Source organism: Octopus bimaculoides, chromosome 2 (assembly GCF_046866305.1).
Source record: "Octopus bimaculoides isolate indiv1 chromosome 2, ASM4686630v1, whole genome shotgun sequence".
NCBI lineage: Eukaryota > Metazoa > Mollusca > Cephalopoda > Octopoda > Octopodidae > Octopus > Octopus bimaculoides.
The window spans coordinates 26,591,065-26,615,563 of NC_142929.1; positions in this window are offsets into that span (position 1 = coordinate 26,591,065).

Here is a 24,499-nt window from a genome sequence, read left to right on the forward strand (position 1 = left end):
TAAAAAATAAATAAATAAATAACTCAGAGACGCCATCTACAAGTACAAAAAATAGTTAACTTAACAGTAGCATCTTTAATGCAGATGGTATTAATCCAATACTTGCCATATCATCTAAAATAATATTAGTCTTTGAATTATGCACTTTTTATCATCAAATAATTATATTAAATTAGCTTTTTAATGCTTCCTAAATTAAATGTTATAACACTAACTTAACTATTGTTTATCAATCTTTCGTCTTTGTGTGTAATAGACGATAAGATATAGTAACAGCAATTAGGCAGTTTGGTAGATCAAATACCATTCTAATTTCAATAAAACATTAGAATCAATAACGTTGATTATTGTATTTACTGAGATGATGAGATTATCGTATTTACTGAGATGCTGCAATGATTGTCATAGTGTGGAATGTAGAACGTTACTGGTGTAGCAAGTCATAAAAGGCGGCAATATGATGTAATGGTCCTTTGCCCGAACAAGCATATTTGTGGGTAATCCCGTTGGTTAAAATTAGTGCCTATATTTGAATTCTAAATTTCCGTCAAAGAGAATTCTTTCACGAAATACGGTTCTTAAAATTCAAATACGGGCAGTAATTTTAACCAATGGGATTACCAACAATTATGCCACTTTTTATAGCCGTGTTTTGTTACTTTTTGTGTAACACTATTTTTATATGTTTCCTATTTGGAAATAGATAATAAATTTATTTTACTTTGAAGTAGAAAAATATATGTTGATAAACACGTTACTTATAACTTACTTATAATTGTTATCATTATACATAAATCCTGACTCCAGCTACATAGACGCCACAGCGAGAAATATATACTCTGAAACGCCAACGGAAACTTTAAGCGTGCATGTATGTTGAAGATAAATAAATCCGTGTTCTCTTAACCGCTATAACAAAAAAAATATACAGTTTCATATTTGCAGAAATAAATTTCATTAACACGTTGAAGAACGTGAAGAAAGAGAAAATAATTGCTACATTATTTTATTTATGTGCATTTAGCATTTATAGTACAATTGGAAAGTAAAGTCATTTTGTCATAGAGAATTATGACTTAAAATTCACACTAGCTAATCTTTCATACTAACCACTAGAGTTCACAACAATTGAAATAAGTCTTGTTGGATTTTTATCATAAAGAGGGCATGAAAAATAGCCAATATCTCAATGGGTGAGTGTCGTGGAGTTTAGTAACATCCAACGATCACTGATTAATTTCCCCCAAATCAGGGTTTTTATAACTGCTCATACCTGAATACTAAGAACCGTATTTCGTGAAAGAATTCTCTTTGACGAAAATTTAGAATTCAAATATGGGCAGTAATTTTAACCAATGGGATTACGAACAATTATGCTTGTTCGGGCAAACGACCATTACGTCATATTGCTGCCTTTTATGACTTGCTACATAAGCCTTTCACCAGAAAAATTGTCCATTTTGCGAAAAAAAAAATCATAATACATATATACTTCAATACAATGTTTGAATTAATACTTTTAGCAAGTCAAATATACAAATTTACAAAGGATCCACAAATTTACAATGTTAAAGACATGAAAATAACCGCTCATCACGGTTTTCAATAACAACAGCGTTCTTGTAAAGTTTATCAAATTGTTCAATCTAATTTCTCTGGAAAAATTACAAATCTTTTTATAAACCAAAAATTCCAGGAATACAAAAGTTCATGAAGAATATATTCAAACAAACTGAGAAAGTCTTTTGGGAAAATGTACAATTCTACCACTTCTAGTTTTCTTTTCGCTGGTAGGTGATTTTAAAATTGACTTGTGGGTCTTTTCCAGCAAGTCATACTGGAATTGAATCATTAGCTCATGGGTCATAAGTTCAAATCATCTGCAGGTAATTTGTAGTATTTATTATCGGAACTGTTACATCTGCATTGTTAAAATTCATTTAAATATATTGAAGTGGATACCTGGCTATTAAGGAATAGGTAACGGAGATAGAGATACAACTTATACAGGAATAACCGCGCGGTTAAAAAGTTTACCCTGCAACATTATTTTTGTGGATTTGATCAAACTGTGTAGCATCATCGCAAAGTATTTTCCACCATAGACTCGGATAGATCGAAAGTAAGAGAGTGAAATTTGATAGGCGAAAACTACAGTGATTTCATATATATGCCATAGATGTATGTTTTGCATGTATGTTCGTTTCTGTTTATTACCTCCACCTTCGATAAGACGGAAGTACTGTTTCAGTTGTGTTTGTTTGTTGTTTGTCCGTGGACAAGATATCAACTTGTTAAGCGATGAATAATCTAGAGCATATTTCTAGATTCATTTCGTAGTACCCAAATTTTCAGATTCACAGTTATTGAGTCTCAATAAGATTTTATATCAGTAATTAAACTCAGAAACTGAAACTACTGTGAAGTGCAATTCATCGAAACTTTGATAGTTATCAACGAAAACACATCGGCCTAACCCGATACACCAAAGTAGAATATCCTTTCTGCAAAACAGTCCAACTTATGAGTCAGCTTGTTGTCTCTCCATTACACGATCTTCTTTATCATTTGGATAATTTGAGAAATAATACAACACATAATTGTGTTACGATGTTACAAATTTGAATTGAAAATGGAAAATTTTGATGACACGAGATAAGGCCTGAAATGTTGAGGACTGGGGGTCGATTGCATTGACCCAATGCTCAGCTGGTATTTACTCTCTCGTTCTCTGGGAGAGGAAAGGCGAATTCGACCTCGGCAGAACTTGATCTCATAAGGTAAAGATGAACGAAATACCGCTAAGCATTTTTCCCGGTGTGCTAACGATTCTGCCAGCTCAGCACCTTGATATATTATATATAATTCATTATATATAACACGTTGTAAATAATACGTTATATTATGTATATAACATAGATTCATTTGGTCACTGATGTGACGTACAGTATGCCGTGAGTACTTTTAAACGTAGCAGAATCAAGGCCATGCTATGTCTGACCACAAGCGCTTCTTTCGGGGGAGGGGGCTTTATTTATTGACTCCGAGAGGACAACAGGCAACATTTGGCCTTGATCATAGTTGAACACATAGTGCAGAGAGTGTCGGAACTTACATCTGAGTCGTTGATTACTTGACCATGTATTCATTTGTAGATTGTAAGTACACTATGCATAAATATACATCTCGTCAATGGCTGTCTAAGTTTTTCAGATTGTTGTGGATAATTTTCAATCAGATCTTTTTCACTCTTCACTTGTGATCAATTGTTTGTATGGTAACATTGACGATTCACTCGATTGGTATGGACATACCAGTGTAAACTCCGTGTCTTGGTTATTTTAAAAACGGTGTGCTGGCAAAACCATCTTCGTCGAATTTGATCATATGGTAAATGAGTATTCTGCGTTACTCCGAGAATTCAGCAAACACGTAAAATGTGTACAGTTTTTAGCTGGAGAACTATTCAAATATTAACTGTCAATTTCCTATTACCTCTGGTAAAGAGAAAATTATTTCCCGCATTAAAGATTAAATATCAGTTCCTTTGATAGTGGTGAATGGGTTCTCCTACAATTTTCTGAAATGACTAAGCATCTGATTCACCTTGATAGAATTACCGTTGATCAACTTTGAAGAAGTTCATACTACAACTCTATGCATTTGATTCATCAATGTCATAGTAAACAGAATAAAACCTAAAAAGATGGTCTTTTTGTCGGTTAAATTGTATAGATGGCTAGCAGGTGATCTTGACAAAAGATGCTTCTAGTACACATTGCACAGCTTTCCTATATTATGAAATACAGTAAAACAATTATGGTGAGAAAACTTGAGTAGCCGGTAGTGTGAAAATATGCAAGAAAAACCAGAATTGTTTGAACATTAGGCCAGATTATAATTTCAAATTACTTGGAACGGTCAGTGGATTTGAGAATATATGTGCGCAAGTCAGTTCTGTGCATCCTACGTGAGCGAGTTACTCACTTATGTGCATTTACACCTGTGGGTCGGTATAGCGAGCAAATTTGCATATTCGTATGAATTTAAAGACGGGTTCCCAGCTCTATTGTATAGCTTATCTATTTGGATATAGCTTAATTCCTTAATCATTTTATTTCATTGGAAGTAAATAATTTTATTCAGTAAGTTTCCAAACTATATTTGTAAACTTGTTTATATTTTATGGATTGTATGCACAATATTCCTAAAGTTATTAAAACATTTAAACGCTCTGAAAATGCTTAAAACGTTCACCACAATCATTGATATAAATAAACGATATTTATATTTTCAAACTGAATGTGTGTGCCTCCTGCTGCATAGCTATCCACAGCTACTCTAATCCTTGTGGTTTGTGTCACAATGGAATATTTTCTTTCAGCTAGCTTAATGCTTAAATTATAAAGGAGTTGCAGAGCTATTTGACGATATTCAGAATCATTCATCTCACTGCTTAGACAATTTACGGTTTAGATGCAGCTACACATTCCTATTAATAGGCGAGATTTCACCTTCATGCTGAAAGTACACCAATGTATATAAAACATGTTACTGCATACATTTAAATACCGAAAATGCAAAAAAAAAAAGAGGAGAAAAAGCGATAAAAAGAAAAAGCGAAAAACACTACTTTTGCAGCTATAAAATCTCTCGTAAGTGATTGCATTGTAAAGATAAAAACAAAGAAAGCAAAATATTGTATGAGTTTCAGAAATCTTGAATAAGGTTACAAAAAAAAAAAAAACTTAAAACACGTATGTATAGTTCATTCAATGTAAATGGTTATGCTGTGTGGATATATTTATATCATTCCGAAACGCTCTCTTTTCTTGTCCTCTCTCTCTCCTTCTCAGGCACACATACTCTCACATTTGAGTGTGTGTGTCTATAAAACAAGAGAGAGAAAGAAAAGGAGAAAGACAAAAAAAGAGAGACAAACAGACAGAGACAGAGGCATAGATCTGCAAGAAATAGTTATTATATCTGCATCAGTATTATATATACTTATACGTACATGCATACATATATATATATATATATATATATATATATATATATACATATGTATATATATATATATATATATATATATATATATATATATATATATATATACATATATATATATATACATATATATACACATATATGTGTGTATATATATTCATATATACTTGCATGTATGCATGCATACAAACATGCATAGATACATAATACATACATACATAAATACATACATACATACATACATGCACATATATATGTATATATAGAGAGATATGCATGATACAAATCGAGCATCCAAAGTATACTTTCATGTTTATACCCAATGTTATTGGCAACGCTATTCTAATCTGTCTGAAACAATGTGTAAACTTGGATTCTTTGAAAAAGATCGTAACACCATAATTCAGACTAGTAGGACCCACGGGATTTCTAACGTGTAAATCAGCATATTTGTATATCTACTTTCCTTTCTGGCGATGTATGTGTTTCCTTTCATAATACCGATAAGCATCTATACTTTATAACGAAAACAGGAAAAGAAAAAAGTGAATAATGGCGCTGCCCCAGTATGCAAAAGATTAAAGTGTAACATCCGCAGCGATTTCCTAAGGTTATTCAGTTCAATTTAACTATCTATCGGTATATCTTTTAATGCATAAATTTATAGATCTGCATGATATTCTTTTAATATGTCAAACATTTTAACTGTGCCTATGATGTAAACACACAAACACAGAGTAGTATAGACCCCCCCTCTCTCTTTCCCTTTCTCTCACTTTTTCTCCCTCTCTTTCATGCTTTCCTTTCTATTTTTTTTTACTGATTCCATTATTTTTGGCTTTCTTTTTCTCTCCCCTTCCCCCTTTCTCTCTATATATATTTCCCCCATTCGAGTTATTACCTCTTCAGACGGAAAAAAACTGACAGAACGCAGGAGCAACGAGTATAATATTATTGTGATACAGATGATCATGACATCTGGAACCCTAAAAGTCTGTAAGAAATTCTTAGAGTTTAAAGGATCAAGTTGTGTTGACAAAGAGAACGCAACTACGAATTTAAATCTATTTTGTTTATACGAATTACATAGATACAAAGGGGCATTAATTCAGTCATTCATTCATTAATACATACATACATACATACATACATACATACATACATACATATCTCCATGCATATATTTCAACTTGAGAAATATCAGTGGAACGTTCCCCTTAAATCCTTCACCGAATGTAAAACACAGCAGGTGCAATCTAATTGTTAGGAATAGAAAAGAAAATTATGAATACTGATAGAATACAGCTGACCTGAATATGTGATAATTTTCTTTGAAAATATATGTGAAAAAGAATACATGGACAGCTCCTTCGAGACATATAACGTTTAACATTTAACAGCAAGTAAAATACAATTGTCAGAGTCGGAGAAGAAGAATTATGAACTCATACAGATAGATCTCAGCTGACCTGCAGATGTAAATATTTCTTTCACAATCTATGTGAAAGACGGTCCGGCCCCTTCGAGACATATAGAAGATAACCAACAAATAATACGACCAACTTTGCCAATTTTGCAATTTCCTTCTGTAAACAGAACTGTAAAAATATGCAACATTTAAATCTTTGCTGTTGTTATTATCTAAAATCTGTGACTAAAGTGTTGTTTGAGTGATATAAAAGATTCCTTTTCTTCATTGGAACAATTCAAATAAATATAAATATAAAAGAAGCCATACACAAGGTCGTGGTTTCGATTCGCGAGCCACGTTGTGCGTTGTGCCTTTCACCAAAACACTTCATTTCACTTTGTTCCATTCCACTTAACTGTAAACAAGTAACTCTATGACAGACTAGAGTTCGGTTGAGAGTGATTGTTGTGACTTATACTCCTTAGAAACCAGGAAATCTGCATTATAGTCCCAAGATTCGAGACAGTATTTATTTTTCCATAAATAAAGCGATAAATTTAAGCATATATCAGAAGAATCGATACAATACTGATTTCGAATTTGTTGCATCCGTCTCGATTCACATTCAGGTATTTCATTCCAACTTGACCTAAAACACATGCCCTAGTTGAAATGGCCGTCAGTAATAGGTATTGAACATTTTTGATACATTATAAATGCATTTGGTCAAGTGGGAATATTTGTACTTCTTCTTATCAAAGCCACGCATTAGGTCAAGTTGGAATGAAATTCCTGAATGTGAATCGAGACGGATGTAGTAAATTCGAAATCAGTATTGTATCGATTCTTCTGATATATGCTTAAATTTATCGCTTTATTTATGGAAAAATAAATACTGTCTCGAATCTTTGGATTCATAATGCTGATTTCCTAGTTTCCAAGGAGTATAAGTCACAACAGTCACTCTCAACCGAACTATAGGGCATTTCGAAGAAATTACACCTATACGCACACATGCACAAACCTAGAAACACACAAGTTATTATGTATGTAGTATATGTAAAAATTCATCAGCAATAAGATATTTACTCTCTAAATGAATTGAGACCAATCTTTCTGAGAGGTAAGTATGTCGCTCATGCACACATGCGCGCACACACATACGTATGCATATAGATGTGTGTGTATGTATGTGCATGTGTTTGTGGATGTAACGATATATATCAGGTCATCCCATAAGTTCCGTCCGAAGTTTTAATGAAGAAAACATGTGATCAAATGTTATATTTAATTGAAATTTAATCATCAATGTACTTTCTTTGATTATCTATGACTTCCTTTCATCTATTTACAAGCTTTTTAATCTCGTCAATGTAAAACTCTTTTGGTTTCAAAGTGAGAAACTCTGAAATGTCAGTTTCGACCTCCTCCTGGCTTGCGAAAGTTATGTCCCCCAAATGATTCTGTTAGCTACAAAACAAATGGTAGTCTGAAGGAGCAAGGTCAAGAGAATGAGGAATCTTTCACGATTAAGCTCTTCAATCTTCTGTGATGTGATCTTTGCAGTGTGGCCGCGCGCATTGTCCTGATGAAACATCACTCCTTTTCGATTCACTAAAGCGGGTCTTTTTTCTTCAAAGCTTGGTTCAAACGCTCTTATTGCTGACAGTACACTTGAGCATTCATTGTTGCATTAGGTGGTAACAATTCAAAGTAAATTGCTCCTTTGCAATCTCACCAGATAGAGAGAACCTTTTTTCCATGTTCTCTTCCCGGTTGTGGTTGAGCTTTTTCCCCTTTACCAAGCCACTGTTTATGCCATTTAACATTTCGATAGAAGATATATTTTTCGTCACCAGTCTGTAGTCTATCCGAAAAGGGTGAAATGAGTTCGCAAGAATGGAGAGAAAAGCAGATGTGAACTCGGGATGTGCGGTTGCTTTCGGACAATTCATGAGGCACCCATTTTCCAAGTTTAGGAATCTTTCCAAGTTATTGAAGATGACGATGAACAGTTATATTTTTTTTAACTAAGCTTTATTGCCAATTCTTCAACTGATAGTGCAGGAATTTCTTCAAGTAATGCCTCAAGGAGCTTATAATCAAACTCAACTAGACGTCTTGTTCGCTCTTCATCTTCAAGGCTGAAACCTCCACTTCTGAGTTTTGCAAACCATCTCCTTCAAGTTCTTTCATTCAAGCATTCCTTCCCATAAACTGAGTGTATGTTTCGAGTCGCTTTGGCTGCAGAGTTTCCTTTTTTGTCCTTATAAAGCATTATGTGCCTTAAAAGCTCTTTGGATACTTCCATGTTAGAAAGGGTTTCAATTAAAGAAATTTTAAATCTATTATTCTGTAAAATAATATTTAATTAGTTTAAATGTACACAAATGCATAAAAATAATTTCTAATTACATTAGACATTCTAAAATACTATAAATTTCATTCAATTTTAAAAAAGGTAAGATCGGACAGAACTTATGGGATGACCTGATATATCATTCACACATACGCACGCACATAATATATGCTCACATACATACATATACGCATATATACATACATATAATAAATGTGTTTTAGAATGATTTATATTAGATACTATGGATCATTGTTTATGCAAATTTCTGTTGAAGACTTAAGTAAGGTGATCAGTGAAATTTGAACGAAAGCTTGTTATACTTGACAGCTTCCCCGGTTTCGTTTCCCGGTTTCATTTACGTCAGTAATACAGTTGAAGAAAATATAGACGTCACAACGTCCTATTACCGTATCTTTTAGAAAACTGTGCGCGCTTTATACTTTCGTATGAAAAGGTTAAGTACATAATTATGCAGATAGTGAATATATGAATACACATAACTATATACGTGCGGGAAGCCAGGCGAACAGACAGGCACGTGTAGGAGTGTGTAATGTAAGTTGGCGTTGGGGAATTCCTAACTTGCAATCATGATAATATACATATTTGCGTAAATGTGTGTGTGTGTGCGTGTGTGCGTGTGTACGTGTATGTTTGAGTTGGTTTGAATGCGAAGTACTCAAGTGCCTACTGCAGGATGAAATACATGTGTGTATGATGCAAGTAATAATCAGTGTGAGAATAATGCTTAAGTGTGTCAAGTAGTGAAGTGCTAGGTGTGACGATATCTATTTATCTACTCTTGTAGAAGAGGTAGACGAGATAGTATGTCACTGGGCTACAAGAATTTTAATATTCATGTTTTCTTTTTCACGTCTCTGAGTACAAATTTCACTGAATTAACCCATTTTCTGAACTTCCGCTGCCGTTAAATTAATGGTCATAATGCATCCTTGTCAACGAAAAAAAAATCAGAAGTAGAACTTGTAAAGGTTAAAAGAGTGTTTATTCTTAATAAATTTAACATCTCAGCAATATATGTGTGTGTGTGTGTGTGTGTGTGTGTGTGTGTGTACAGAAATACACCCACCCCATATATATATATATATACAATAGTTTCATAGTTCCATAATTCCTGTCTTGGTTACGAGCTTGGAACCCTGGTAATCCGTTACAGCACTCACCCAGCATACCTATCCGTTTAGACGTTTAGATCACCTGTGAACTAAACCCCTATATTTCATATATATTTATATATTTGTTTCGCTCACGCAGCATGCAGTCATTCTGGAGCACCACCGTCATTGTTTTATTATTATTATTATTTTTGCTTTTACTTATTGTTATATGTATGATTTCTTCAGGATGGTGGGTTTCCATACCACCACACCTGCATGGTTGTGGCTCATTTGCTGTATGAGCACGTTTGAGAATGGTGCCCTCATTTGCATGTGACTCCGGGCCACTGGTTCACTCGGTATTGTGGATAGCAGAACGTCCAATTCCTTTTTACAGACAACCAGACAACCTGACTAGGTTTCGTAATTATTCGTTTGCAAGTGCTGTGGCACTTTGAACGTTAAGCTGTTTATTTGTATGTATAGACACATACACACACACATACATATCTATCTATCTATATATATATATATATATATATATATATATATATATATATATATATATATATATATATATATATATAAATATATGTATGTATGTATGTATGTATGTATGTATGTATGTATGTATGTATGTATGTATGTATGTATATATATATATATATATATATATATATATATATATATATATATATATATATATTGTTAATACCTAACTGGACTCAAAAATCTTTTTCTCATAAGGATAAATATGAATCTCCTAGATTCTGTTCTGCTATTTCCCTTCTGAAGTTGTTTGTTAAAATTTTGTTCATATTTCTTGCACTGAAGAGTACATTGATATATAATTAATTTATTTAATCAATTTGATTTAGTTCAATTCAATCATAAATTTCATTATTTGTATATCTCTGTACGAAACGATCATCTGTATGAATTAAAATTCTCTTCTATATTTTAAGATTGACCCGGTGAAACAGATGAGCTGTTAGGATAGGCTACAAGAACTGAAGACCTAATCCCTGTATGAGAAGGCGAGAAAGGTATGCAGCGACATACACGTGGAATATCTCGGAAGGTCTAGCTGCCAACTTCGGAATTAAAGGTTATACCAAACACCAAAATGGACAGCACTGCATGCCACCAAAGGTACTGTCTTCTTCATCTCAGATAAGGACCCAGTATTGCAACAGCTTGCGTTTCACGTGACCACAACTTTTTAGCATCCTGCCAAGGGACCAAAGAGATCTGCAAGGAGTAGGTATGGAAAGGTTAAAAAAAGCACCTGGACAAAACTCCATCTGAATCCTAGATGACAACACATCACGGCATAAGGTACAAAAAGTGCAGGCAGCTTCGTCCAACTTGCTTCTTTACCAAAAGCATATATATATTTATTTATTTATGTGTTTCAGCCAAGTGGGAGAAGAAACAAACTTCTTCATCCACATTCTTTCTAATCTGGGCCGATAGCGGCAAATTATGTATGTATATATATATATATATATATATATATATATATATATATATATATATATATATATATATATATATATATATATATATATATGTATATGTATGTATATATATATATATATATATATATATATATATATATATATATATATATATATATATATATGTATGTATGTGAGTGTGTGTGTGTGTGTGTATATATAGGCGCAAGAGTGGCTGTGTGGTAAGTAGCTTGCTTACCAACCACATGATTCCGGGTTCAGTCCCACTGCGTGGCACCTTGGGCAAGTATCTGTTACTCTAGTCTCGGGCCGACCAAAGCCTTGTGAATGGATTTGGTAGACAGAAATTGAAAGACGCCCGTCGTATATATATTTTATATATATGTGTGTGTGTATTTGTATGCCTGTGTTTGTCCCCCCACCATCGCTTGTGTGTTTAGGTCACAGTAACTTAGCGATTCGGAAAAAGAGGCCGATAGAATGAGTACTAGGCTTATAAAGAATACGTCCTGGGGTCTATTTATTCGACTAAAGGCAGTGCTCCAACATGGCCGCAGTCAAATGACTGAAACAAATAAAAGAATATAAAGACAAAGAGAGGGAGAAAGAGTAGTTAAAGCCAACCCCATGCGTGATGAATGGCCATTGTTTTTAAAAATAAATAGAAAACAAAAACAAATGGATTTTCTCCTTGGTACGGAAATAAATGAAGTCTATTTCATTTGTAACTGTGGTCAATACAAAACTAAATAAATCAATTTAATTTAGAAGCCCATTTTATGATCTTCGATCGTGTATACCATATTTAAAATATATTTACCGTCATTTATCCACATTAGTTCGTAACCCAAGCATATATATTGTAAGAAGTAAAGGAGGGAGAAGAAACAATATTTTTCATCCACATTCAAACACGCTTTCTAATCTATCGCTGGGCTGATAGCGACAAGTGATGTTTTTCTTTTTCTTTTTAAAAACAATGGCCATTCAACACGCATTTAACTGCTCTTTCTCCCTCTCTTTGTCTTTATATATATACATATACACATACATACATACATATATATATATATATATATATATATATATATATATATATATATATATATATATATATATATATATATATTATATACATAATTTACCGCTACATAGCTTCCTCATTTATAAAAGCTATAAATGTCAGTTGAGAATACTTCCATATGAGAAGAGGAGATATTGCTGGGAATCCAGAATCTGACCTGTCATTAAGGAAAAGGACGGCTTATTTTTAGGACACATTTGTTTCTGCCTCAACATACGTCATCAGCACGGCAGTTGGCCTCACCAATCTCCATCAACCAAGGAACATAAACTACTAATAAAAGGTACATTGTCTAGGAGCGATGATAATTTTGATATATGAAGATTTTAATTTGTATCTAATTTAAAATTATAAACACTCGTGGGTAAATTAATAACTTCAAAACACACGTACAATTTTCATAAAGATGAAAACACTTTCATCGAAGAGCATGGACTTTCAGTAAACCAATTCAGTCTTTCATTACTCTCTTTGGATACAAAAGAAAAACGATGCAGAAAACAGCTGCTATGCAGATGTGAGGATTTCTCTGAAAATCAATTTTAAAAATGTATTTACAAAAAGATACTACCAAATCGATAGCTTTTTGCCCTAATTAAAAATTCAGTTTTACCAATAATGATTTATGATTTAGGCACACGGCCACCAATTTGAAGAAGGGGAAAAGTTGATTATATCGGCTAATACTTCAATGGTACTTTATTGTATCGATCTCAGGAGATAAGTAGCCGGAACAAATATCGCTAGGTAGTTTGTTTTTCTTGATACTCTAATAAATCTTGCCCAGTCTCTAACAGAATGATTTGCAATCAGAGAAATCAACAATATAAATCGCATTTTATAAAATACTACCCGAAAGTGGAAGGGAGAAAGCTCTCTAAAGTTCAACATGTGTCATGTTGTAGTAAGTGAAATGATAGTGTTCAGTCTTTTAACCCAGCTTTTTTTTTATAGAAATAATTAAAATAATGAATCAATTATTTACTGACATATTAAAGCTGATAATTGCATTCGTAGGTTGGATGGTACATATATGTGGCTGTGAGTGTATATATGTATATATATATATATGTGTGTGTGTGTGTGTATGTATCTGCGTGTATGTGTGTATACATATATATATGTACATACACGCAGAACGAATCAAATTGAGATGGCGTGTATGAAGTGAAAACCTAAAGGCAGGAACATAGGAGATGGACATAAGAGGTGTCGGCAGTGAAGCGAAGAAAGAAAGATCATGGCTGGCCGAACACCGGTCACGTGGAAGTAGGAGAGATGGATAGGGGCAGCGGGACTAAAGGATTAGAAGAAAAAACAGAGACAAAGACATACAGAGACAAAGAAACATCAATTAGAAGGACAGGCAAAAAAGACGGGTCATTCATGGCTTTCTTTCCTCAGTCAAATACCAGAAGTCACGACCATTTCGGGTTGTTACACTTGAGATGGTACGATTGGTTGTCCCCCAAAAAGTCTAAGCTAAGAGCATTAGACTCCTTTGTAAGCTAGTAAATGTGTACGTCAACAAAGGCACAAAAACAAACAAACAAAAAACAGAGAACATGGTACACAATTACGAATACAAACAAGAAATAACAGGTGTCTTTTGACTGAGAACGAATCAAATTGAGCTGGCGTGTATGCGGTGAAAGATTAAAGGCAGGAACATGGGAGATGGACATAAGAGGCGTTGGCGGTCGGCAGTCAGGTCAAGAAAGAAAGATCATGGCTGGCCGGACTTGGGGGCAACCAGATCGAACCATCTCAAGGATAACTGCCCGAAATGGTCGTGACTTCTGGTACTTGACTGAGGAAAGAAAGCTACGAATGACTCTTTTTTTTTTTACTTGCCTAATTGTTGTTTCTCTTGTCTGCCTTTGTATCGTCTATCTGTCCGAATATTTTTGTGTCCTCTATTGCGTTTTTGTTCCATTTATATATATATATATATATATATATATATATATATCGATCGGCGTACGTACACCCTACTGCATATATACATTTAGGCGCATGCACGTGGATGTGCGGGCGCGCATGTTTATGTATGGACTTTCGCGCTTATGCGATTACTATGAACATGTTTACTCCCTTACCTAGCGGTCATTCTAATAGCTCTTTTGCCTTAATAACGGTCAATCACACAGTAATTTCCCTTTGTTTAACGGTCATTTTCATAGCATTTCATTCCATTTTCACCCCCTTCCTATTTCACCGTATTCTCCATCTGACACTCTCTCTCTCACTTTCTCTTTATTTCTCTCTCACTATTCACACTTTTCCTCACGTGAATAGACTTCTTTTCCTGCACGGACGTTCAAAAGGCTGAACGTTTTTCTTTCTCTTCTATCTTTTCTCTATTCAAAGAAAATATTTCTCCCAGCGCTCCGCTCACTATTTTCCTCTCGTTCTGGTCTAATGACCCTCTCTGTTTTCCTTCGGTTTCCTTGTATGTCTTCAGTGTCCTGTTTTTGACCCAATTTTGACCATCCATGAATCCTAAATTTTATTTTAGAATTTATGGGAGCAACTGTCTTTGAAAACTCTTATTGTCGTTGAATGCTCGAAATAAGGAGTAGATTGACAGCTGACGATTGACGAAGGGTCCTTTGTCTGTGTTTACTTGGTCCTGTTTTCCATTTCTGTCTCGTTGTTTACGTATCTAACACTTTTATTTAAGTATTTCATACTCCTTGCACAGTTGGTGACCTCCTGTACCCATATATGCATATGTATATACATGCATATATATATATATATATATATATATATATATATATATACCAAGAAGTCAAAAAGAAACTAAAATAATAATAGTAAAGGTGAAATATATAGTTCATGTGTTTTATTTGCAAAATATGTCCCCCTCCAAATATGACAATATATATATATATATATATATATATATATATATATATATATATATATATATATATATATATATATATATATATATGACAGATATAGTTTACTGTGCAAATGATTTGATTACCAAAGGAGAGTCATGCTACCATCGTGGCTGAGTGGACGCCAAGAGGAAGAAGAGAGAGAGGTAAAGATACAAGAGGTGGTGAAGTCCGTTCAAGGACATGACCATGCTGTCAGTTGTTCCGAGTGACGTTTGGAGGAAGGCAATCAATCGGGAAGTGTGGAGAAGGTTCTTTGTTCGTTGTGCTAAGAAATAGACCCACACAGACACACACTATGTTTGCATTACGCACACCCACTTATCTAACTAGTTGATATCTAAATTTCAAGAGAGCCGATGCTAAATGAAAAAGACGTAAACAAACTAGCACCGGTTGTCAATCTTTGTAGGGGACGAATGGAAACACACACACACACATGCACACACACACACATTGACACGCACATATACATCACCATGCTTCCTTAAGTGTCCGTTTGCCAGATCCTCTGCTATAGCAGAAGACATAGGCCCAAGATATATATATATATATATATATATATATATATATATATTTGTTTGCTATGTGTGTTTCAGCATGTCTGTGCAACTGGGCCGAGTGTGTACTAGCGTGTGTGTGAGCATCTATATGTGTGTATCCGTGAGTGAGTGTGTGTGTGTGTTTGTGTGTATGTGTGTATGAGCGAGAATGTGTTTGCTCATTGTTTATCCGTAGTCCTTCTTCTGCCTCGACTCTCTTTGTATAGTGAAAATACACAGGCTTATAAATAAATACATTTCTTATACATATATATATATATAAATATATATATATATAATTTTTATATACATACAGACATATATACATACATGCATACATGCATACATACATACATGCATACATACGTACATACAAACATACACAGACACATTCTTGGTTGTACGATGATTGTCAGGGTATTTCTGGCAGCTTGTCTTAATAGTTCTTTTTTGGCCTGGACAACAAACACTTTTATCACATTTATTATATTTAGTCCTGACAAGTGACAGATATGCCAAATAGCGGAATGAAGCTCATAAAAATTGTTTGCAGGTTACTATAGACAAAAAGGAAATAACAAATGAGAAACAAAGCAGAAAGAAAAACAACCAACATAAAAAAGAACAACTGTTCAGATCTGTTTCAATGAAAATATCTATAAAAGATAAAATGTATATAACATAGTTGTGAAAAAGCATTTGGTTAAAGTCAATTGTTTATATAAAAATGTCACAGAATTAAGACTTCTCTAGTAAGTGAAACACAAACCTTTTATCATTCAGTTGAAAATTTGAAAATTATTTGTATCAGAAAAGAAATCCTTGGCTGAAAATGTTTCTTATATCTTATGTCTTACAAGTAGACACACGTAAAAAACACACGGAGATGCGCACGCACGCACGCACGCGCGCATACACACACACACACACACACACACACACACACACACACACACACACACAACACACACATGCACACGCACACACAGAGAAACATTGTATGTTATAGCCGGTCATAGAAGGACCATTGGTTTCGCGCATATAAAGCGCTTAATGGTATATGTAACTCGTTGGCTCAAATGGGCGAGCGCGCGTAACCGCTCTACAACTGGAGGAGGAAATACGTCAAGATCAATTAGTTTTGTAAGCAAAAATATTTGTCCGTGCACGATACTGCAGGTGGGACGGGATTATCCAACTTATATCGGCTCCGTCTATGGTGATAAAAAAAAAAACTCGCGCGTACTGGGGTCCTTTTTCAACTCCAGGTTAGAAGTCAATCTAAAACGTTTCCTCCTACAAACTTGGAAGTCATCATTCCTTGAATAGGCCCGCTACATCTCCTTCGACTGTCATCACGGCCGAAGCCGATGTAATGAATATAATTTCGTCCCACCCGTAGCAACCCTGCATGGACAAATATGTGACGTATTTCTTTCTCCAGGTGCAGAGAGGATATGGGCTTTCTATCATTCGAGTTGGCAAATCGCCTATACTATTAACGGCTACATGCGTGCAAAAGCAATGGTCACTCTATAACGGGCCATACATTTAACTTCCTAAGAATATATTACTGCTTTAATGCTTTAAATTGTACTTCATTTTCGGATATATGAACTACTGGCGATTTGTATATATACATGACGGGTTTCTTTCAGTTTCCATCTACCAAATCCACTTATTCCTGAGCTCTAAGTAAACTACACTTGCCCAAGATACCAAGAAGTAAGACTGAATCGAATGGCATATTGTTTGAAAGCAAACTTCATCACACACAAATGCGCGCGCGCTTATATATATAGTAAATCCCCCAAAAAGAACAAACAAAATAAAATAACAACGCGAGGACGTGGTACATGTAATATTATCAGCAGAAGCTCAGGAAAAGAATATACATATATATATATATATATATATATATATATATATATATATATATATATATATATTACACACACAAACAAACAGAGGGGGATAGATAGATAGATAGATAGATAGACAGACAGGCAGGCATGCAGGCAGAGAAACAGACAGACAGACAGAAAGACAAATAGATAGATAGATAGATAGATAGATAGAGTGAGGCGTATGTATGTATAATTAAATTCGATCAGCTGAAGCCCATTTTAGTGAATACTGTCAATTTCTTTTCACGAATCCGTATAATTCCTTTGTCCGCCAAGCTGGAATCTAAATTTTCCCTCCTAATCATACGAACCCCCAACTTCTCCCTATTCGCAGGTACAACATGATGAATGAAAACATTCTTTTCGTATTATCAAAAATGCCAATTAAAATTAACACTTCGGATAAATGAAGTTCCTCTCGGGGAATTACATCTGGAAAGGAGATAACTGAAACATATGAAGTCCCAAAATGATTATATAAAGATATAATGAATGCAGACAGTAGAATGTTATAGAACTAGTAAAGGGTTACAGTCGGCACTGATTTTGCCGTTTAGTCAGATACAAAAACAAAAGTGTTATAGGAAATTGACACTTTTCAACGGGCGCGATATGACGTTAATCTGCTCAAAACAACAGGATAAGTCTCAAATTAATCTTTTGACTTAATGTTAATTATTGCTTTTGATCAAACGAGATGAATAAGCGCACAAGAGAAAACTTCATTACTCACCTTGTATTAACGGTTGTTTCTTTTTCGGAATTTCCTCACAACTAATGTAAACACACACACACACACACACACACACACACACACACACACACACACACACACACACACACACACACACACACACACACGTGCATTTCAAGTTTCGACTTTAACGGCTTTTTCAATCAGTCTTCTTGAATAAACTATTAAAGTCACAGTGAATCCAGCAGTATTAATGAATTATGTAATAACTGTACAGAGGTTTATCATCAATAAATATTTCGTTGTTTTTTAAAAATTTGCTGCTTTATCAACGATAGTAAGTAATATATATACATACATGAACGATCGAGTGTGCACGTGTGTGTTTGTGTGTGCATATGTGTGTGTATGCGAGCGCGCGCGAATTGTCTACTGATTTTGAATTGTTGATTGGGTCACCCATTTCTCTCCTTTGTTCGACAGAAAACAATACAATAATAAAAGAGTGAATCGACAACTATTTACGATTATTATCATTATTATTATTCCACTATATACCTGGACTATATTTTGTAGGGAAATTAGTTCCAAATCTCACCAACTGAGCTCATTGTATTATTATTAGTAATTTTATGATCGATGGAAGATGGCGTAAGAATTATAAAATGAATGCAGTTGTAAGTTCACCGTTTTTGGATGTATTTTACATCAGAAGATATAAAATAACAATTTCGTCTCTAAAGTCTGTTTCTCTGCTATGTATATATTACATTAGATTTTATACGACAACAATTATATCACCTGGTTGTTGGAGTTAAAGCTTCTGGTTCTGTGTGAACTTTATTTTACAAACTTTTCTGTTAAATATCCTTCATGTTTATTCTTATGCTAATATATTACTGATCACGATACTTATTTACATATTCATTTTATATCTCAAATGAAGAATAATATGGTCATTGGTTAGAATTTTCCGACGCACAATACTGTTCGCTACGTTTCTGACAAGAATGATAAGGGAGTATAATTTGATGCAGAACAAATATCTCAAATTACTTTGTTCATAAAGTACTAGATCACTGCCCTTGCCGAAATGTCTATTCTTTGACGAAATATACCAGTAAAAAAACAAAAAGACTTGTGAACATGTGTGTGTGTGTGTGTTCAAATAGACACGACGGATTTCTGTCTCCTACATTCCGCTGGTTAAATATTGGTCAGACAGAAGCCATGATAAATTAAAGTTGCCCAAGGCACAGCGTTGTATTATTGAAGCTCTAATACCTGGTTGTGAAGCAAGAGTCCTAACTATATACCAATGCTGGCATCTCTATGTTAGCTGTTTTTACTTTACTTATATAGGAATAGAGCAATACTAACTGAAGAGTATGTTATTTACTTAAGCATTTCTACTGCAAATAGAATTGGATATGAAGTTTATATAATACCTACTCTGTGACTTCTTAACCTAAATCCCGTTAATCGTCAGTCTACTTAGACTTTTGAAGTCAGTCCCTTAGAAACACTGCATCGCAGTTGCTATTGTCTTTTATTCGATCTGACTTTATATTTGTTTTGAGGATTTCTAATAGCAAAAGATTTTGTGTCTTGGTAAACATTCACGAGACCGTATCTAGAATAAAGCAACCTTACTAATTAGCTTGAACTCACTCACTACCACACTCAAACCACTTGCCCACAAACATTTCTTCTCCTCTCTCAATCTTTTCTACATCTGTTATGATGGCCTTTGCTCCTCGAATTGAAGGGCTCATAACATTTCGAACCAAGCATTTCCGACTCATTGATATGTCCGTTCATCATAATTGTTGCATTAATCCACACACCACAATTCCTACATGAATCTCTAGACCCAGTCCTACTTACACAATCGCCACCCGTGTAGAATTCCATCCTCGGTTATATTTTTCCATGCAATCTGCGAACTACATCTGTTCAGCAGGAACATTTGATCTCATCGTTCTGGAAGTGTCTGCATATACCATGATCACTGTCACTTCCACAACACCAATCCAATCTAAATAGATAAGTCAACAGTCTATATCCAGCGTCGAGTCTAAGACCAAAGCTTGTTAAACTCATGAATGACGTTCTGTATATTGTAGGAATAATTAGCCTCTATACGCAGTACGAATATTTTGAAATTGACTAGTGTCTCATCAGTTACTTTAATGACATAGGTATATAGCACCGAAAGTAAAGGGGAGTTGGTGGAAATTTGGTCAAACGACCGCATTGAAGGTCCCTTATGGAAATGTGAATTAAACAATTTGTAATATAAGTCGCGTTTCACTTTTGTTTAAATTTCACAATGGCAATATAAATGACAATCGCCGACTCCAAACATCTATGCAGCTTTGTTGCTAGGCTAAACGAAATACAAATCAATTTATCTCACGGTTTTGTTTTTTAATACAGCTGTCCCAAGAAGAATGTCGTGTGATAAAAACAACGGATCAAACTATTTCGTTGATCAGGAATGAATAAAAGATCATGGGAACTTCAGTAATGATGAGAACGAATTCAATATGAACGAAACTACTGAGAACAACTCGCTATTTTATCTCTTTACAAACTCGAACGCTTATCTCAAATTTATAGAAGATAAATAAGATTATGTGACGTTCATAATTTGAGGATTTTCAAAGGAATTAGCAACGTAAGTTTTGTAAAAAAAGATTTCTACCATGATTGGAAAGACGATAACAGCCTTTTATATTTAACTCTAGAGCGCTCGCCACAGCAATAACGATAATAATAATACTTCAGGAGAGTAATAACGAGTAAGAGATAAAGTATTTGAAACCATTATTCTTTTTCGTAACACACAAGGTTGGATATCAATGATGACGTCTACAGCATTAACATCAACATCGGAAACAACACCACCACCATCAACGACAAGGAACACAACAACAAAAACAATAACAAGAAAAAGAAACAATAGCAATTACAACAACAACAATGACGGCATCAACTATATCACGATTGCATTAACTGCACGCACACTTTTTCCCTAGATCAAATCAAAAAGCCATTCTAAGGTTTCAAAACTGGAATGTTCAGTGGATTCATTTTGCGATACCAGTCCAAAAGATATAGCTTATAGCATTTCTACATATTCCTCTTCTCAATCCACCAACCAGCCAGTCAACCAGCCAACCAACCAACAAACCAACCAGTCATCCTTTACTTTTCTCAACAATCATACTAACGCATACACACAAACACATTAATAATTTAAGAGCTAATCAGTTCCGTAGGTAGTTAATAGTTAATTTACAGGCACAAAAATAAAATACGACATTCACAGAAATTACATTATATAACTGCAGCTAAGCTATTCTGTAGAGCAATACTCCCACTGTTTGCATCTTTATTCAGTTACATTCTCATTTTATTTTAGACTAAAATCAAAAAGTAATTGTATTTTATAAAGTTATGGCGATGGGCCGAACATTCATGAAAACATAAAACTTCTCGGCTATTATTTTACCTCGTAAAATATTGCTTTCAGTCGTTATGGCATATCACGCTAAAACGACTTAAAGTGAGGTAGGCACAGGAATCAAGAAAGAAAAGCCAACAATGTAAGGGGAGAGGGAAGGGGTAGAGGGAAGGGGGACAGCAGAAAGAAAGAAATGGGAAACAGAAAAAGGAGGAGGTTGAGGAAAATATGCGACCAGTCGAAAACTGGATATACATATACATACATACACATAAATACACACATACATACATATATATATATATATATATGTATCTATGTATGTATATATATATATATATATATATATATATATATATATATATATATATATGCGTGTGTGTGTGTGTGTGTATGTTTCTGTCGATTAGATGTATAGATATATAGGTAACTAGATGGGTAGATTAACTAGGAAAGGAAACAGAAAAGGTGTAAATATTTAAAGACATTAAACATATCATATCTGAGTATATTTGTGCGTCCCTGCATAAACATGTGTGCGTATGTATGTATGTGTGTGTGTTAAAGTTTGTAAACTAAAAAGTGGATGTAAGGATTCAATATACGGTGTAGAATCTATTCTTATATTAATTCATTTAAAATGGTATTGATGACCACAATCTCATTCAAAACCCCGTATATAATTATGCGCGTGCACACACAGACATGTGCACGTGCATACAAACATACATACATACATACGTACATACATACATACATACATACATGCATATACATACATACATACATACATGTATACACGCACACATATATATGCTCCCCAGCGTTATGGTTTCGGGTTCTGTCCTCATCGACAATTGTCTTGAACTAAAGCCGCAGACCGACCAAGAACCATGTGAGTGAATTTGGTAGAAAGAAAATGAAAGAAGCTAGTCATGTATACATGTGTTTGTGTGTGTGTGCGTGTGTATGTGTGTGTGTGTGTGTGTAGGTGTGTGGTGAACGAGAAAGTGTGCGTGTGTATGCATGTGTGCGTGTATAGATGTGTGGTGAACGAGAGAGAATGTATGTTTGTGTTTAGCTCCACCTCCGCTTGGCTCATGTTGTCGGTTTGTTTACGTTTCCGTAATTTATCGGTCCATCAAAAGGGACAGAATTAGTAGCAGGTTTTAAAAAATCAAGTTCTGGAGTCGATTTGCTTCGGATAGTAGCATTCCAATTACCAAGACAAATAAAAGTTAGAAGAAAGTTATTGCTGCTTTTTCAGAATAACATCTCAGAATTATCAGAACAAGAACTCAGAATTTCGTAAAATATTCCATGAAACGGTTCCAATGTTAGTTGTGTGGCAAATGAAATAGTGAAACGGTCCAAACAGTTAATAGTGACAAACGTTGTTGTATGAATAAAAACATAACTTTTCAGAAAATAATACCCATGTATTTTATTCTAATTTTATCACTAAATCGCATTTCTTGAACATATCCTCTCTACAATGGAGAGAATATATATGTATCTATGTGCATATATCCGTGTGTGGGGGGGGGGGGGGGCATGTGCTTGTAAATATATGTCTATACACATATATGAATATGAATACACACATATACATATAGGCCTGTAAAAAGACTTCATAAACTATTACTTAGTTTGCCACAACTGATCATCAGACAGTTGAGTTAAGTTTTGAGAAATACGATGATTTCTAAATGTTTAGTGCTTGGAGCAAAATTGGTAATTGGGGCAAAATGATTAAATTCTGATTAAATTCCCGACCTGTTTAAAACCATTACATTGCAAGTACTACATCATCAGGTACATTTTTTCAAGAAATTCTTCCTCAACTTTGGCCCGACTATAATTGAGAGTGCTAATGAAATATCTGGATAATTTTTGATGTTTAACAAGAAATATTCCTTTCTCTGTTGGATTCCTAGTCAATTTTTATCACTTTAATGTCGAATATAATTTTCTCCTTCCAGAAATGTCTAAAATCGCAAAATGGGTAATGACAAATTTCAAAAATTTCTTCTCTTTAAATGCATGGCGCAGAAATATATCGGGGAGGAAGTCACTCTAGTAAATTGTGTAGGAGTTATAAGGAATATTCTATGTGGAGCTTTAGGACATGATCGAGTCTCGTTAATTTCATATCGTGTGCCAATTTTCCATAATCCTCTTTCAATTTGGCCTCGATATTTAAAATTTTTGTTGTATTTCTGGTCTGTCTGAAGTCTATTGGTGTGTATGAGTCTTTTCCTAAATGTAATACTGGAAAATTGAAAAAAGGAATTTACCGTATCTTGTCTAAGTCATTTTTCCCAGTTAAATTTTTCTTCTATATGCTCAAAGAGAACGGAGATAATTTTCTGAAATAGTGTTCAGATTATGCTATAGCGTTTTAATACATTTAGGTGATATAGTTTTTGTAAATAGACAATATTTGCAAAGAATAATTTTTTTTCTACAATTCAAAAATGAAGCAAACCTTACTTATTGTATCCCATACTGT